This window comes from Sesamum indicum, linkage group LG8 (assembly GCF_026168435.1).
Source record: "Sesamum indicum cultivar Baizhima isolate 11 linkage group LG8, ASM2616843v1, whole genome shotgun sequence".
Taxonomy (NCBI): Eukaryota; Viridiplantae; Streptophyta; class Magnoliopsida; order Lamiales; family Pedaliaceae; genus Sesamum; species Sesamum indicum.
In genome coordinates this window covers 8,067,770-8,087,142 of record NC_142664.1, presented here as the reverse complement: position 1 = coordinate 8,087,142, position 19,373 = coordinate 8,067,770, and the positions used below count along the sequence as shown (strand labels likewise).

Here is a 19,373-nt window from a genome sequence, read left to right as displayed (position 1 = left end):
TAATAGAGAAACGAACTTGCTTTAATAAAACTGTGCGAAACGGCTAAATTTTGATTGTTCTCAGAATTCGATGAAACTTGATCCAAACATAGGTCTAGACCAATTCATTTGAGTGGTAAATTTGCTAAGCGTAATAATAACTCCAAGTTAGTTTAAAATGGAAACGAACTTGCTTTAATAAAATCGTAAAAAACAACTAAATTTTTAACGTTCTACGAATTCCACGAAGCTTGACCCAGATGTACGTCTGGACCAAGGCATTTGTACGGTAAATTTGCTAAGCGTAATAATAACTACAAGTTAGTGTAAAAGAGAACAAACTTGCTATAATATAACCGTGCAAAACTGCTAAATTTTGAACGCTTCAGAATTTCACAAAATTTGACTCAAACGTACGTCCAGATCCATACAAGTTAGTGTAATAGGGAAACGAACTTGCTTTAATAAAACCGTACAAAACAGCTAAATTTTGAACGTTCTCAGAATTTCACGAAACTTGACCCAAACGTAGGTCTAGACCCATGCATTTGTGTGCTAAATTTGCTAAGCGTCATAATAATTACAAGTTAGTGTTAAAGGGAAATTAACTTGCTTTAATAAAACCGTGCAAAACAGCTAAATTTTGAAAGTTCTCAGAATTCCAAGAAACTTGACCCAAACGTACCTCTAGACCAATTGATTTGTGTGCTAAATTTGCTAAATGTAATAATAAATACCAGTTAATGTAAATGGAAAACGAACTTGCTTTAATAAAATAGTGCAAAATAGCTAAATTTCGAACCTTCTCATATTTCCACAGAACTTCACCCAAATGTACTTCTAGACCAAGGCATTTGTGTGGTAAATTTGCTAAACGTAATAATAACTACAAGTTAGTGTAAATGGAAAATGAACTTGCTTTAATAAAACCGTGCAAAATAGCTAAATTTTGAATGTTCTCAGAATTCTACGAACTTGACCCCAATATACGTCTACACCCATGCATTTGTGTGGTAAATTTGCTAAGCGTAATAATAACTACAAGTTTGTGTAAAAGGGAAATGAACTTGCTTTAATAAAACCGTGCAAAATAGCTAAATTTTGAATGTTCTCTAAATTTCACAAAACTTGAGACAATCGTTGGTCTAGACCCATTCATTTGTGTAGTAAATTTGCGAAGCGTAATAATAACTACAAGTTAGTGTAAAAGGGAAACGAAGTTTAATAAAACCGTGCAAAACCGCTAAATTTTGAACGTTTTCAGAATTTCACGAACCTTGACCAAAACGTAGGTCTAGACCCATAGATTTGTATGGTAAATTTTGTAAACGAAATAATAACTACAAATTAGTATAAAAGGGAAACGAACTTGCTTCAATATAACCGTGCAAAACAACTAAATTTGGAACATTCTCAGAATTTCACGAAACTTGACCCAAACGTACGTCTAGATCCATGCATTTGTGTGGTAATTTGCGAAGCATAATAATAACTACAAGTTAGTGTAATAGGGAATCGAACTTGCTATAATAAAACCGTGCGAAACAGCTACATTTTGAACATTCAAAAAATTCTACGAAACTTGACCCAAACATAGGTCTAGACCCATCTATTGGTGTGGTAAATTTGCTAAGCGTAATAAAAACTACAAGTTAGTGTAAAATGGAAACGAACTTGCTTTAATAAAACCGTGCAAAAAAGCTAAATTTTGAACGTTCGCAGAATTCCACGAAGCTTGACCCAAACGTACTTCTAGACCAATGCATTTATGTGGTAAATTTGCTAAGCGTATTAATAATTACAAGTTAGTGTAAAAGGAAAACGCACTTGTTTTAATAAAACCGTGCAAAACAGTTAAATTTCGAACATTCTCAGAATTCTACGAAACTTGCCCCAAACATACGTCTAGATCAAAGCATTTGTGTGGTAAATTTACTAAGCGTAATAATAGCTACAACTTAGTATAAAAGGAAAACGAACATGTTTTAATAAAACTGTACAAAACAACTGAATTTTGAACGTTTTTAAAGTTCCACGAAACATGATCCAAATGTACGTCTAGACCAAGGCATTTGTTTAGTAAATTTGCAAAACGTAATAATAAGTACAAGTTAGTGTAAAAGGACAATGAACTTGCTTTAATATAGCGGTGCAAAACAACAAAATTTTGAACGTTGTCAAAATTCCACGAAACTTGACCAAATCGTACGTCTAGATCCATGCATTTGTGTGGTAATTTGCGAAGTGTAATAATAACTAAAAGTTAATGTAATAGGGAAACGAACTTGGTTGAATAAAACCGTGCAAAACTGCTAAATTTTGAATGTTCTCAGAATTCCACGAAACTTGACCCAAATGTATGTCTAGACCCATGTATTTGTTTCGTAAATTTGCTAAACGTAATAATAACTACAAGTTAGTGTAAAAGGAAAACGAACTTGCTTTAATAAAACCGTGCAAAACAGCTAAATTTTGAACGTTCTCAGAATTCTATGAAACTTGATCCAAACGTACCTCTAGATCAATGCGTTTGTGTGGTAAATTTGCTAAGCGTAATAATAACTACAACTTAGTGTAAAAAGGAAACGAACTTGCTTTAATAAAACCGTGGAAAACAGCTAAATTTTGAACGTTCCCAAAATTTCACAAAACTTGACCCAAATGTACATCTAGACCAAGGCACTTGTGTGGTGAATTTGCTAAGTGTAATAATAACTACAACTTAGTGTAAAAGGAAAACGAACTTGCTTTAATAAAATCGTGCAAAACAACTAAATTTTGAACGTTCTCAGAATTCCATGAAACTTGACCCCACTGTACATCTACACCCATGCATTTGTGTGGTAAATTTGCTTAGCGTAATAATAACTACAAGTTAATGTAAAAGCAAAATGAACTTTCTTTAGTAAAATCGTGTAAAACAGCTAAACTTTAAACTTTCTCAGAATTTCATGAAGCTTCACCCAATCGTTGGTCTAGACCTATTAATTTGTGTGGTAAATTTGCAAAGTTTAATAATAACTACAAGTTAGTGTCAAAGGGAAACGAATTTGTTTTAATAAAACCATGCAAAACAGCTAAATTTTGAACGTTCTCAAAATTCCACGAAACTTGACCCAAACGTACGTCTAGATCCTTGCATTTTTTGTAATAATTTGCGAAGTGTAATAATAACTACAAGTTAGAGTAATAGGAAAACGAACTTGCTTTAATAAAACCGTACAAAATAATTAAATTTTGAACGTTCTCAGAATTCCACGAAACTTGACCGAAATGTAGGTCTAGACCAATGCATTTGTGTGGCAAATTTGCTAAGCGTAATAATAACGACAACTTAGTGTAAAAGGGAAACGAACTTGCTTTAATAAAACCGTGCAAAACAGCTAAATTTTGAACGTTCTTAGAATTCCACGAAGCTTGACCCAAACGTACTTCTAGACCGATCCATTTGTGTGGTAAATTGGCTAAGCGTAATAATATCTACAAGTTAGTGAAAAAGAGAAAAGAACTTGCTTTAATAAAATCGTGCAAAACAGCTAAATTTTGAACGTTCTTAGAATTCCACGAAACATGACCTAAACGTATGTCTAGACCCATGCACTATTCGAGGTAAATTTGCTAAGCGTAATAATAACTTCAAGTTAGTATAAAAGAGAAACGAACTTTTTTTTTTTATTCGAAAGACAAAATCTATTGACCACAATAATGAAATGCTCCTACTATCGAAATAGCAAGGATATACCATTGAGAACTAATTCAAAAGCTGCAAAATGGAGGGGATGTGCATTCTCATATTCAGTGTCAAAGGGAAAAGATAGGACCCACTAATATCATTTCAAGTTACAAAATTTATCCGAACTCAAAACAGTAGCTAAAATCCTAATGACGAGGCTTCATGCAGCGCTCCAAACTAAGTCCACACGAGCCCAATAACTCAAATGTTGCTCGGGTACATGAAAAATCTCACTCTAGCACCCATGGATTTGGGGGGAAGATTGGACTTGAACTTGGCACGAACCACACCACTGTTTCCATGAGGGCATGTAACTTTTCCCAAATGCAACGGTAGTGAGAAGCGTTCTTCTTAACTTTAGCCTTCTAAATGTAGGCCATTCGTTTCCCCTGGTACCACGCCACTTCCTCTTGTGTGTTCACTCCCTCTATTTGAATCAACGACGTGTTTGGATACTGATCCGACTTCGACCTTTTGTACCCAAGGATTGTACCATAGGTCATAGAGCCTGACGCGTTCGCCTTGCCTCCCCTTCACCATTGCTACAGTCCAAAAGCTTTTCGCCATGCTGAGAAGTCAGAACGAGGACACTGGAAGGATAAAAGAGAAACGAACTTGCTTTAATAAAACCGTGCAAAACAGCTAAATTTTGAACGTTTTCAAAATTCCACGAAGCTTGACCCAAACGTACGTCTAGATCAATGCATTTGTGTGGTAAATTTGCTAAGCGTAATAATAACTACAAGTTAGTTTAAAAGAGAAACGAACTTGATTTAATAAAACCGTGCAAAATAGCTAAATTTCGACCGTTCTCAGAATTCCACGAAACTTGACCCAAATGTACTTCTAGACCAATGCATTTGTGTGGAAAATTTGCTAAGCGTGATAATAACTACAACTTAGTGTAAAAGGGAGACGAACTTGCTTTAGTAAAAACCGTGCAAAACAACTAAATTTTGAATTATCTAAGAATTCAACGAACTATGACCCAAATGTACGTCTAGACCATGGCATTTGTATGGTAAATTTGCAAAGCGTAATAACAACTACAATTTAGTGTAAAAGGGAAACGAACTTGCTTTAATATAACCGTGCAAAACAGATAAATTTTGAACGTTCTCAAAATTCCACGAAACCTGACCCAAACGTACGTCTAGATCCTTGCATTTGTGTAATAATTTGCGAAGAATAATAATAACTACAAGTTAGTGTAATAGGAACGAACTTGCTTTAATAAAACCATGAAAAACAGCTAAATTTTGAATGTTTTCAGAATTCCACGAAACATAACCCAAACGTACATCTGGATGCATGCATTTGTGTGGTAAATTTAATAAGCGTAATATTAACTACAAGTTAATATAAAACAGAAACGAACTTGCATTAATAAAACTGTGCAAAACAGCTAAATTTTAAATGTGCTCAGAATTCCACGAAGCTTGACTCCAACGTACTTCTAGACCGATGCATTTGTGTGGTAAATTGGCTAAGTGTAATAATATCTACAAGTTAGTGTAAAAGGGAAAAGAACTTGCTTTAATAAAATCATGCAAAACAACTGAATTTGGAATGTTCTCAGAATTCCACGAAACTTGACCCAAACGTACGTCTAGACCCATGATTTGTGTTGTAAATTTGCTAAGTGTAATAATAACTACAAGTTAGTGTTAAGAAAAACGAACTTGCTTTAATAAAACCGTGCAAAATAGTTAAATTTCGAACAGTCTCAGAATTCCACAAAACTTGACCTAAACGTACCATGCATTTGTGTGATAAATTTGCTAAGCGTAATAATAACTACTAGTTAGTGTAAAACAGAAACGATCTTTGTTAATAAAATCGTGGTAAATAACTAAATTTTGAGCGTTCTCAGAATTCCACGAAACTTGACCCAAATGTACGTATGGACCAAGGCATTTGTGTTGTAAATTTACTAAGCGTAATAATAACTACAAGTTAGTGTAAAAGGAAAATGAACTTGCTTTAATATAACCGTGCAAAACAGCTAAATTTTGAACGTTCTCAAAATTCCACGAAACTTGACACAAGTGTACGTCTGGATCCATGCATTTGTGTGGTAATTTGCGATGCGTCATATTACAAGTTAGTGTAATAGGGAAACGAACTTGCTTTAATAAAACCGTGCAAAACAGCTAAATTTTAAATATTCTCAGAATTCCACAAAACATAACCCAAACGTAGGTCTGGACCCATGCATTTGAGTGGTAAAATTAATAAGCGTAATAATAACTACAAGTTAATGTAAAAGGGAAACGAACATGCATTAATAAAATCGTGCAAAACAGCTATATTTTAAACGTTCTCAGAATTCCACGAAGCTTGACCCAAACGTACTTCTAGACCGATGCATTTGTGTGGTAAATTGGCGAAGTGTAATAATATCTACAAGTTAGTGTAAAAGGGAAAAGAACATGCTTTAATAAAATCGTGCAAAACAGCTAAATTTTGAACGTTCTCAGAATTCCACAAAACGTGACCCAAACGTACGTCTAGACCCATGCATTTGTGTCGTAAATTTGCTAAGTGTAATATTAACTACAACTTAGTGTAAAAGGGAAACGGACTTGCTTTAATAAAACCGTGCAAAACAGTTAAATTTCTAACAGTCTTAGAATTCCACGAAACTTGACCTAAACGTACATCTAGAACCATGCACCTTTCGAGGTAAATTTGCTAAGCGTAATAATAACTACAAGTTAGTATAAAAGAGAAACGAACTTGCGTTAATAGAACCGTGCAAAACAGCTAAATTTTGAACATTTTATGAATCCCACGAAACTTGACCAAAACGTATGTCTAGACCCATATATTTTTGTGGTAAATCTGCTAAGCTTAATAATAACCTCAAGTTAGTGTAAAAAAGAAACGAACTTGCTTAAATAAAACCGTGCAAAACAACTAAATTTTGAACGTTTCTCAGAATTCCACGAAACTTGACCGAAGCGTAGGCCTAGACCTATACATTTGTATAGTAAATTTGTTAAGCGTAATAATAACTACAAGTTAGTGTAAAAGGGAAATGAACTTGCTTTTAACAAAACCGTGCAAAACAACTATGTTTTCAACGTTCTCAGAATTCTACGAAACCTGACCCCAAAGTACATCTACACCCATGCATTTGTGTGGTAAATTTGCTAAGCGCAATAATAACTACTACTTAGTTTAAAAGGAAAACGAACTTTTTTTAATAAAATCGTGGAAAACAACTAAATTTTGAGCGTTCTCAGAATTCGACGAAACTTGACCCAACTGTACATATACACCAAGGCATTTGTGTTGTAAATTTGTTAAGCGTAATAATAACTACAAGTTTGTGTAAAAGGGAAACGAACTTGCTCTAATATAACAGTGCAAAACAGCTAAATTTTGAACGTTCCCAGAATTCCACGAAACTTAACCCAAGTGTACGTCTAGATCCATGCATTTGTGTGGTAATTTGCGATGCGTCATAATAACTACAAGTTAGTGTAATAGGAAAACAAACTTGTTTTAATAAAACATGCGAAACAGCTAAATTTTGAAAGTTTCTCAAAATTCCACGAAATTTGACCCAAACGTATGTCTAGACCAATGTACTTTTGTGGTAAATTTGCTAAGCATAATAACAACTACAAGTTAGTGTAAAAGAGAAACGAACTTGCATTAATAAAACCGTGCAAAATATCAAAATTTGGAACGTTCTCAGAATTCCACGAAGCTTGATCCAAACGTACTTCTAGACCAATGCATTTGTGTTGTAAATTTGCTAAGCGTAATAATAACTACATGTTAGTGTAAAAGAAAAACGAACTTGCTTTAATATAACCGTGCAAAACAACTGAATTTTGAACGTTCTCAAAATTCCACGAAACTTGACCCTAGCGTACGTCTAGATCCTTGCAATTGTGTAATAATTTGCGAAGCGTAATAATAACTACAAGTTAGTGTAATAGGGAAAAGAACTTGCTTTAATAAAACCGTACAAAACAGCTAAATTTTGAATGTTCTCAAAATTCCACGAAACATAACCCATACATAGGTCTGGACCCATGCATTTGTGTGGTAAATTTAATAATCATAATAATAACTACAAGTTAATGTAAAAGGGAAACGAACTTGCATTAATAAAACCGTGCAAAACAACTAAATTTTGAACATTCTCAGAATTCTACGAAGCTTGACCGAAACGTACGTCTAGATCAATGCATTTGTGTGGTAAATTTGCTAAGCGTAATAATAACTACAAGTTAGTTTAAAAGAGAAACGAACTTGATTTAATAAAACCGTGCAAAATAGCTAAATTTCGACCGTTCTCAGAATTCCACCAAACTTGACCCAAATGTACTTCTAGACCAATGCATTTGTGTGGAAAATTTGCTAAGCGTGATAATAACTACAACTTAGTGTAAAAGGGAGACGAACTTGCTTTAATAAAAACCGTGCAAAACAACTAAATTTTGAATTATCTAAGAATTCCACGAACTATGACCGAAATATACGTCTAGACCATGGCATTTGTATGGTAAATTTGCAAAGCGTAATAACAACTACAATTTAGTGTAAAAGGGAAACAAACTTACTTTAATATAACCGTGCAAAACAGATAAATTTTGAACGTTCTCAAAATTCCACGAAACCTGACCCAAACGTACGTCTAGATCCTTGCATTTGTGTAATAATTTGCGAAGAGTAATCATAACTACAAGTTAGTGTAATAGGAACGAACTTGCTTTAATAAAACCGTGAAAAACAGCTAAATTTTGAATGTTTTCAAAATTCCACGAAACATAACCCAAACGTACATCTGGACGCATGCATTTGTGTGGTAAATTTAATAAGTGTAATATTAACTACAAATTAATATAAAACAGAAACGAACTTGCATTAATAAAACCGTGCAAAACAGCTAAATTTTAAATGTTCTCAGAATTCCACGAAGCTTGACTCCAACGTACTTCTAGACCGATGCATTTGTGTGGTAAATTGGCTAAGTGTAATAATATCTACAAGTTAGTGTAAAAGGGAAAAGAACTTGCTTTAATAAAATCGTGCAAAACAGCTGAATTTGGAATGTTCTCAGAATTCCACGAAACTTGACCCAAACGTACGTCTAGACCCATGATTTGTGTTGCAAATTTTCTAAGTGTAATAATAACTACAAGTTAGTGTTAAGAAAAACGAACTTGCTTTAATAAAACCGTGCAAAACAGTTAAATTTCGAACAGTCTCAGAATTCCACAAAACTTGACCTAAACGACCCATGCATTTGTGTGATAAATTTGCTAAACGTAATAATAACTACTATTTAGTGTAAAACAGAAACGATCGTTGTTAATAAAATCGTGGAAAATAACTAAATTTTGAGCGTTCTCAAAATTCCACGAAACTTGACCCAAATGTACGTATGGACCAAGGCATTTGTGTTGTAAATTTACTAAGCGTAATAATAACTACAAGTTAGTGTAAAAGGGAAATGAACTTGCTTTAATATAACCGTGCAAAACAGCTAAATTTTGAACATTCTCAAAATTCCACGAAACTTGACACAAGTGTACGTCTAGATCCATGCATTTGTGTGGTAATTTGCGATGCGTCATATTACAAGTTAGTGTAATAGGGAAACGAACTTGCTTTAATAAAACCGTGCAAAACAGCTAAAGTTTAAATATTCTCAGAATTCCATGAAACTTAACCCAAACTTAGGTCTGGACCCATGCATTTGAGTGGTAAAATTAATAAGCGTAATAATAACTACAAGTTAATGTAAAAGGGAAACGAACATGCATTAATAAAATCGTGCAAAACAGCTAAATTTTAAACTTTCTCAGAATTCCACGAAGCTTGACCCAAACGTACTTCTAGACCGATGCATTTGTGTGGTAAATTGGCGAAGTGTAATAATATCTACAAGTTAGTGTAAAAGGGAAAAGAACTTTCTTTAACAAAATCGTGCAAAACAGCTAAATTTCGAACGTTCTCTGAATTCCACGAAACTTGACCCAAACTTACGTCTAGACCCATGATTTGTGTCGTAAATTTGCTAAGTGTAATAATAACTACAAGTTAGTGTCAAGAAAAACGAACTGGCTTTAATAAAATCGTGCAAAACAGTTAAATTTCGAACAGTCTCAGAATTCCATGAAACTTGACCTACATGTACGTCTAGACCCATGCATTTGTGTGGTAAATTTGCTAAGCGTAATAATAACTACTAGTTAGTGTAAAATGGAAACGAACTTTCTTAATAAAATCGTTGAAAATAACTAAATTTTCAGCGTTCTCAGAATTCCACGAAACTTGACCCAAATGTACGTATAGACCAAGGCATTTGTGTTGTTAAATTACTAAGCGTAATAATAACTACAAGTTAGTGTCAAAGAAAAATGAACTTGCTTTAATATAACCGTGCAAAACAGCTAAATTTTGAACGTTCTCAAAATTCCACGAAACCTGACCCAAACGTACGTCTAGATCCTTGCATTTGTGTAATAATTTGCGAAGCGTAATAATAACTACAAGTTAGTGTAATAGGAAAACGAACTTGTTTTAATAAAACCGTGCAAAACAGCTAAATTTTGTATGTTCTCAGAATTCCATGAAACTTAACCCAAACGTAGGTCTTGACCCATTCATTTGTCTGGTAAATTTAATAATCGAAATAATAACTACGAGTTAATGTGAAAGGGAAACGAACTTGCATTAATAAAACCGTGCAAAAGAGTTAAATTTTGAACGTTCTCAGAATTCCATGAAGCTTGACCCAAACGTACTTCTAGACCAATGCATTTGTGTGGTAAATTGGCTAAGTGTAATAATATCTACATGTTAGTGTAACAGGGAAAAGAACTTGCTTTAAGAAAATCGTGCAAAACAACTAAATTTCGAACGTTCTCAAAATTCCACGAAACATGACCCAAACGTACATTTAGACCCATGATTTCTGTCATCAATTTGCTAAGTGTCATAATAACTATGAGTTAGTGTAAAGAAAAACGAACTAGCTTTAATAAAACCGTACAAAACAGTTAAGTTTCAAACAGTTTCAGAATTCCACGAAACTTGACCTAAACGTAATAATAAATTTCCTAAACGTAATAATAAATTTCTACGTCTAGACACTTGCATTTGTGTTGTAAATTTCCTAAGCGTAATAATAACTACTAGTTAGTGTAAAAAAGAAACGAACTTGCATTAATAAAATCGTGCAAAACAGCTAAATTTTGAACGTTCTCAGAATTCCACGAAGCTTAACCCAAACGTACTTCTAGACCAATGCATTTGTGTGGTAAATTTGCTAAGCATAATAATAACTACAAGTTAGTGTAAACGGGGAACGAACTTGCTTTAATATAACCGTGCAAAACAGCTAAATTGTGAACGTTCTCAAAATTCTACGAAACTTGACCCAAACGTACGTCTGGATCCTTGCATTTGTGTAATAATTTGCGAAGCGTAATAATAACGACAAGTTAGTGTAATAGGGAAACGAACTTGCTTTCATAAAACCGTTCAAAACAGCTAAATTTTGAATATTCTCAAAATTTCATGAAATTTAACACAAACATAGGTCTGGACCCATGCATTTTTGTGGTAAATTTAATAATCGTAATAATAACTTCAAGTTAATGTAAAAGGGACACGAACTTGCTTTAATAAAACCATGCAAAACAGCTAAATTTTGAACGTTCTCAGAATTCCACGAAGCTTGATCCGAACGTACGTCTAGATCAATGCATTTGTGTGATAAATTTGCTAAGCGTAATAATAACTACAAGTTAGTTAAAAGGGAAACGAACTAGATTTAATAAAACCGTGCAAAACAGCTAAATTTCAAACGTTCTCAGAATTCCACGAAACATGACCCAAATGTACTTCTAGACCAATGCATTTGTATGGTAAATTTGTTAAGCGTAATAATAACTACAACTTAGTGTAAAAAGGAAACGAACTTGCTTTAATAAAACCGTGCAAAACAACTAAATTTTGAACGTTCTTAGAATTCCACAAAATATGATCCAAATGTACGTCTAGACCAAGGCATTTGTGTGATAATTTTGCAAAGCATAATAATAACTACAATTTAGTGTAAAAGGGAAACGAACTTGTTTTAATATAACTGTGCAAAATAGCTAAATTTTGAACGTTCTCAAAATTCCACGAAACCTAACCAAACGTACGTCTAGATCCATGCATTTGTGTAATAATTTACGAAGTGTAATAATAACTAAAAGTTAGTGTATTAGAGAAACGAACTTGCTTTAATCAAAATTTAGTTGCTTTTTGCACGGTTTTATTTAAGCAAAGTTTGTTTTTCTTTTATACAAACTTGTAGTTATTATTACGCTTAGCAAATTTATCACACAAATTCTAGTGTGTGGACCAACGTTTGGGTCAAAATTCGTGGAATTCTGAGAACGTTCAAACTTTAGTTGTTTTGCACTGTTTTATTAAAGCATGTTTGTTTTCCTTTTATAGGACTTGCAGTTATTATTACACTTAGCAAATTTTGCACAAAAATTCTAGGGTCCAGACCAACATTTGGGTCATGTTTCGTCGAATTCTAAGAACGTTAAAAATTTAGCAGTTTGGCACGGTTTTATTAAAGCAATATTTGTTTCCCATTTATACAAACTTGTAGTTATTATACGCTTAGCAAATTTACCACATAAATTCTTGGGCCTAGACCTACGTTTAAGTCAAGTTTCGTCGAATTTTGAAAACGTTCAAAATTTATCTGTTTTGCATGGTTTTATTGAAGTAAGTTCGTTTTTCTTTTATACAAACTTGTAAATATTATTACGCTTAACAAAATTACCACATAAATTCTTTGGCAAGACCAACGTTTGGGTCAAATTTCGTCGAATTCTGAGAACGTTCAAAATTTAGCCGTTTTGCATTATTTTATTAAAGCAAATTTATTTTTCTTTTATACAAACTTATAGTTATTATTACGCTAAGCAAATTTACCACACAAATTCTTGGGTCAAGACCAACATTTGGGTCAAGTTACGTCGAATTCTGAGAACGTTCATAATTTAGCAGTTTTGTACGGTTTTATTCAAGCAGTTTTTGTTTTGTATTATACAAACTTGTAGTTATTATACCTTAGCAAATTTATTACACAAATTCTTGGGTCCAGACGAATGTTTAGGTCAAGTTTCGTCGAATTCTGAGAACGTTCAAAATTGAGCTGTTTTGCATAGTTTTATTGAAGCAAGTTCATTTTCCTTTTATACAAACTTGTAGTTATTATTACGCTTAGAAAATTTACCACACAAATTCTTAGGCCAAGACCAACGTTTAGGTCAAGTTTCATCAAATTCTGAGAATGTTCAAAACTTAGCTGTTTTGCACGGTTATTAAAGCAAGTTTGTTTCCCTTTCATCCAGACTTCTAGGTATTATTACGCTTAGAAAATTAACCACACATTTCTTGTGTCTAGGCCAACGTTTGGGTCAAGTTTCGTCGAATTCTGAGAACGTTCAAAATTTAGTTGTCTTGCGCGGTTTTATTAAAGCAAGTTTATTTTCCTTTAATACAAACTTGTAGTTATTATGCTTACGAAATTTACCACGCAAGTTCTGTGGTCTAGACCAACGTTTAGGTCAAGTTTAATCGAATTCTGACTACGACCAAAATTTAGCAGTTTTGCACTATTTTATTAAAGCAAAGTTTGTTTCTCTTTTACACAGACTTGTAGTTATTATTACGCTTAGCAAATTTACCACACAAATTCTTGGGTGTAGACCAACATTTGGGTCAAGTGTTATCGAATTCTCAAAGTTTATCTATTTTGCACTATTTTATTAAAGCAAGTTTGTTTCTCTTTTATACAAAGTTGTAGTTATTATTACGCTTGGCAAATTTATCACACAAATTCTTGTGTCTGCACCAACGTTTGGGTCAAATTTCGTCGAATTCTGAGAACGTTCAAAATTTAACTGTTTTGCATGATTTTATTAAAGCAAACTTATTTTCCTTTTATACAAACTTATAGTTATTATTATGCTAAGCAAATTTACCACACAAATTCTTGGGTCAAGACCAACGTTTGGGTCAAGTTTCGTCGAATTTTGAGAACGTTCAGAATTTAACTGCTGTGTACAGTTTTATTAAAGCAATGTTTGTTTTTCTTTTATACAAACTTGTATTTATTATACGCTTAGCAAATTTATCACGCAAATTCTTGGGCCTAGATGAACGTTTAGGTCAAGTTTCGTCAAATTCTGAGAACGTTCAAAATTTAGCTCTTTTACATAGTTTTATTGAAGCAAGTAAGTTTTCGTTTTATACAATCTTGTACTTATTATTACGCTTAGCAAATTTACCTCACAAATTCTTGGGTCTAGTCCAACGTTTGGGTCATGTTTCGTCGAATTCTTAGAACGTTCAAAATTTAGCATTTTTGCACGATTTTATTAAAGCAATTTTGTTTTCCTTTAATACAAACTTGTAGTTATTATTATACTTAGCTAATTTACCACACAAATTATGTGGTCTAGAACAACGTTTGGGTCAAGTTTAATCAAATTCTGACTACGATCAAAATTTAGCTGTTTTGCACTGTTTTATTAAATCAAAGTTTGTTTCCTTTTATACAGACTTGTAGTTATTATTACGTTTAGCAAATTTACCACACAAATTCTTGTGTCTAGACCAACGTTTGGGTCAATATTCGTCGAATTTTGAGAACATTCAAAATTTAGTTGTTTTTTGCACAGTTTTATTAAAGCAAAGTTTGTTTCCCTTTTATACAAACTTGTAGTTATTATTACGCTTAGCAAATTTGTCACTAAAATCCTTGGGTGTAGACCAATGTTTGGGTCATGTTTCGTCGAATTCTGAAAACTTTCAAACTTTAGCTGTTTTGCCACTGTTTTATTAAAGCAAGTTTGTTTCATTTTTATACAGACTTGTAGTTATTATTACGCTTATCAAATTTATAACACAAATTCTTGTGTCTAGACCATCGTTTGGGTCAAGTTTCATCAAATTCTGAGAACCTTCAAAATTTAGTTGTTTTGCACGGTTTTATTAAAGCTAGTGTATTTTCCATTTATCCAAACTTGTAGTTATTATTACGCTTAGAAAATTTACAACACAAATTCTTGGATCAAGACAAAGTTTGGGTTAAGTTTCGTCGAATTCTGAGAACGTTCAAAATGTAGCTGTTTTGCACGGTTTTATTAAAAAAATGTTTGTTTCCCTTTTATACAAACTTGTAGTTATTATACGCTTAGCAAATTTACCACACAAATTCATAGGCCAAGACCAACGTTTGGATCAAGTTTCGTCGAATTCTGAGAACGTTCAAAATTTAGCTTTTTTGCACGATTTTATTGAAGCAAGTTCGTTTCCCTTTTATACAAAGTTGTAGTTATTATTACGCTTAGAAAATTTACCACATAAATTCTTGGGTGTAGACCAAAGTTTGGGTGATGTTTCATCGAATTTTGAGAACGTTCAAACTTTAGCTGTTTTGCACTGTTTTATTAAAGCAAATTTATTTCCCTTTTATGCAGAGTTGTAATTATTATTACGCTTAGCAAATTTATGACACAAATTCTTGGGTGTAGACCAACGTTTGGGTCAAGTTTCGTCGAATTCTGAGAACGTTCAAACATTAGCTGTTTTGAACTGTTTTATACAGAGTTCTAGTTATTATTATGCTTAGCAAATTTATCACACAAATTCTTGTGTCTAGAGCATCGTTTGGGTCAAGTTTCGTCGAATTTTGAGAACCTTCAAAATTAAGTTATTTTGCACGGTTTTATTAAAACAAGTTTATTTCCCTTTTATACAAACTTGTAGTAATTATTACGCTTAGCAAATTTACCACACAAACTCTTGGGTCAAGACCAACGTTTTGGTCAAGTTTCGTCGAATCTGAGAACGTTCAAAATTTAGTTGTTTTGTACGGTTTTATTAAAGCAATGTTTGTTTCCTTTTATACAAACTTGTAGTTATTATACGCTTAGCAAATTTGTCACACAAATTCTTGGGCCTAGACGACCGTTCAGGTTAAGTTTCGTCGAATTCTGAGAATGTTCAAAATTTAGCTATTTTGCACGGTTTTATTAAAGCAAATTTGTTTTCCTTTCATCAAGACCTGTAGTTATTATTATGCTTAGAAAATTATCCACACAAATTCTTGTGTCTAGACCAACGTGTGGGTCAAGTTTCGTCGAATTATGAGAACGTTCAAAATTTACCTGTTTTGCACGGTTTTATTAAATCAGATTTGTTTTCCTTCAATACAAACTTGTAGTTGTTATTACATTTAGCAAATTTACCACACAAATTCTGTGGTCTAGACCAACGTTTAGGTCAGGTTTAATCGAATTCTGACTACGATCAAAATTTAGCTGTTCTACACTGATTTATTAAAGCAAGTTTGTTTCCCTTCTATATAAACTTGTAGTTATTATTACGCTTAGAAAATTTACCGCACAAATTCTTGTGTCTAGACCAACGTTTGGGTCAATATTCGTCGAATTTTCAGAACGTTCAAAATTTAGCTGTTTTTTGCACGGTATTATTAAATCAAAGTTTGTTTCCCTTTTATACAAACTTGTCACGATTGTTACGCTTAGGAAATTTATTACACAACTTCTTGGGTGTAGACCAACATTTGGGTCATGTTTCGTCGAATTCTGAGAACGTTCAATCTTTAGCTGATTTGCACGGTTTTATTAAAGTAAGTTTGTTTCATATTTATACAGACTTGTAGTTATTATTACGCTTAGCAAATTTAATTATGATATCTTAAAATTCGGGCACCCGATTTATACGAAATTTAAATATATACAAGACTGTGTTCATTAGATCATATCAGATGGTATGATTTAAAATCACATGGTCTAATTCAACGATACACCGTCTTGAATGATTACTCTTATGTTTCGAGTACGATATCTCGACATCCGTTTATCCAATAAGTCTAAAACTTCACCAAATGTATTTTTTGTATAAGTTTTATCATATCTAACGGTCTGATCTGAATTTTGATGGCCCGATTAACCCATGTTGTTCAATAATGTAAGATGATAGTTACATCAATGTTATACTAACATTTATAAATATATAAATTTTACAGATTGTGAACATATATTAATTTCAATTATATCTATGTAAAAATTTGATGATTCGATCTCATTATTTATAATAATAATAATAATAATAATAATGATGATAATGATGATGATATGGTTGAATAATTTTAATTATTATTTTATTATATATAATGAGATTAAAAACTTTAATCAATAATTAAAATATCTAAAAATCAGACACCTGATTCCTACGAAATTTAAATATACACAAGACTGTGCCCATTAGATCATATGAGACGGTATGATTTAAAATCACATGGCCTGATTCGACGGTACACCGTCTTGAATGATTACTCTTATGTTTCGAGCATGATATCTCGACATCCGTATATCCAATAAGTCTAAAACTTTATCAAATATATCTTTTTATAAGTTTTATCATATATAACGGTCTGATCTAAATTTTGATGGCCCGATTAACCCATTTGTTCAATAACTTATAATGATAGTTATATCTATGTTATACTAACATTTTTAAATATATAAATTTTGCAAATTGTGAACATATATTAATTTCATCTATATCTATATAAAAAATTTATGATTGAATCTCATGATTTAAAATAATAATAATAATAATAGTAATACCAAAAGTCAAAAACCCCTCTTTCTCTTTCTTCCCCATCGTTTCTTCTTCCTCTTTCTTCCTCTCTCTCTCTCTCTTTCTACCTCCATTCTTTCCCCTCTCTTATTTCTTCCCCATCGTTTCTTCTTCCTTTTTCTTTCTCTTTCTCTTTCTCTTTCTACCTCCATTCTTCCCCAAACGGCCAAACCCATCTCTTAGAACCCTAGCCCCCAAATTCACGGCAACAAGAAAGGCAAATCGACAATAAGGACAGCAACGAGTGCGGCTTCCAGGTAATTCTTCTCTGTTGATCAATTGCTCGCACCGTAGTTGCATCAGATAACCTATTTGTGCTTGTTGCTTGCTAAGATTTTCCTTGCTTTATGTCAAATAAATGGAATGAGTTCTGTCAAATATGTTCTATCTTCATGTTTAGCTCGAGCTTGAGCTCTATCTCGAGAATGAGCTTGAGAAACCGAGCTCGAGTTCAAGCTCGAGCTCGAGAATACTGTGTCGAGCTCGAGCTCGAGCTCGACCTCAGCTAGCTCGTTGAGCTCGAGCTCAAAGTTGCAGAGTCGAGCTCGAGCTCGAGCTCCACAACTCGTTGCCAGGCCTATTATTACGCTTAGCAAATTTATCACACAAATTCTTGTGTCTAGACCATCGTTTGGGTCAAGTTTCGACGAATTCTGAGAACATTCAAAATTTAGTTGTTTTGCACGGCTTTATTAAACCATGTTTGTTTCCCTTTTATACAAACTTGTAGTTATTATACGTTTAGCAAATTTACCACACAAATTCATGGGCCTAGACCAACGTTTGGATCAAGTTTCGCCGAATTCTGAGAACGTTCAAAATTTAGCTGTTTTGCAGGATTTTATTCAAGCAAGTTCGTTTCCCTTTAATACAAACTTGTAGTTATTATTACGTTTAGAAAATTTACAACACAAAATTTTGAGTCCAGACTAAAGTTTGGGTCAAGTTTCGTCGAATTCTGATAACGTTCAAAATTTAGCTGTTTTGCACGGTTTTATTAAAACAAGTTTGTTTTTCTTTTATACAGACTTGTAGTTATTATTACGCTTAGAAAACTAACCACACAAATTCATGTGTCTAGACCAACGTTTGGGTCAAGTTTCGTCGAAATCTGAGTACGTTCAAAATTTAGCTGTTCTGGACGGTTTTATTAAAGCAAGTTTGTTTCACTTTAATACAAACTTGTAGTTATTAATATTCTTAGCAAACTTACCACACAAATTCTGTCGTATAGACTAACATTTGGGTCAAGTTTAATCGAATTCTGACAACGTTCAAAATTTAGCTGTTTTGCACTGCTTTATTAAAACAAGTTTGTTTTCCTTTTATACAAACTTGTAGTTATTATTACGTTTAGCAAATTTTACCACACAAATTCTGTCGTCTAGACCAACGTTTGCGTCAATTTTCGTAGAATTTTGAGAACATTCAAAATTTAGTTGTTTTTTGCACGATTTTATTAAAGCAAAGTTTGTTTCCCTTTTATATACAAACTTGTAGTCATTATTATGCTTAGCAAATTTATCATACGAATTCTTGTGTCTAGCCCAACGTTTGGTTCAAGTTTCATCGAATTTTGAGAACGTTCAAAATTTAGCTATTTTGCACGGTTTTATTAAAGTAAGTTTATTTTCCTTTAATACAAACTTGTAGTAATTATTATGCTTAGCAAATTTACCACACAAATTCTGTGGTCTAGACAACCATTTAGGTCATGTTTCATCGAATTATGAGAACGTTCAAAATTTAGCTGTTTTGCACGGTTTTATTAAAGCAAATTTGTTTACCTTTTATACAAACTTGTAGTTATTATTACGCTTAGCAAATTTTTCCACACAAATTCTTGTGTCTCGACCAACTTTTGGGTCAATTTTTGTCGAATTTTGAGAACATTTAAAATTTGGTTGTTTTTTGCACGGTTTTATTTAAGCAAAGTTTGTTTCCCTTT

At 32.9% G+C, this 19,373-nt stretch overlaps 1 pseudogene; it reads right to left on the bottom strand.

The window, feature by feature from the left end:
* Positions 1-3,743: 3,743 nt before the first annotated feature.
* LOC105179710 (large ribosomal subunit protein eL33y pseudogene) lies at positions 3,744-4,252 on the bottom strand (annotated as a pseudogene).
* Between the last annotated feature and the right edge of the window lie 15,121 nt (positions 4,253-19,373).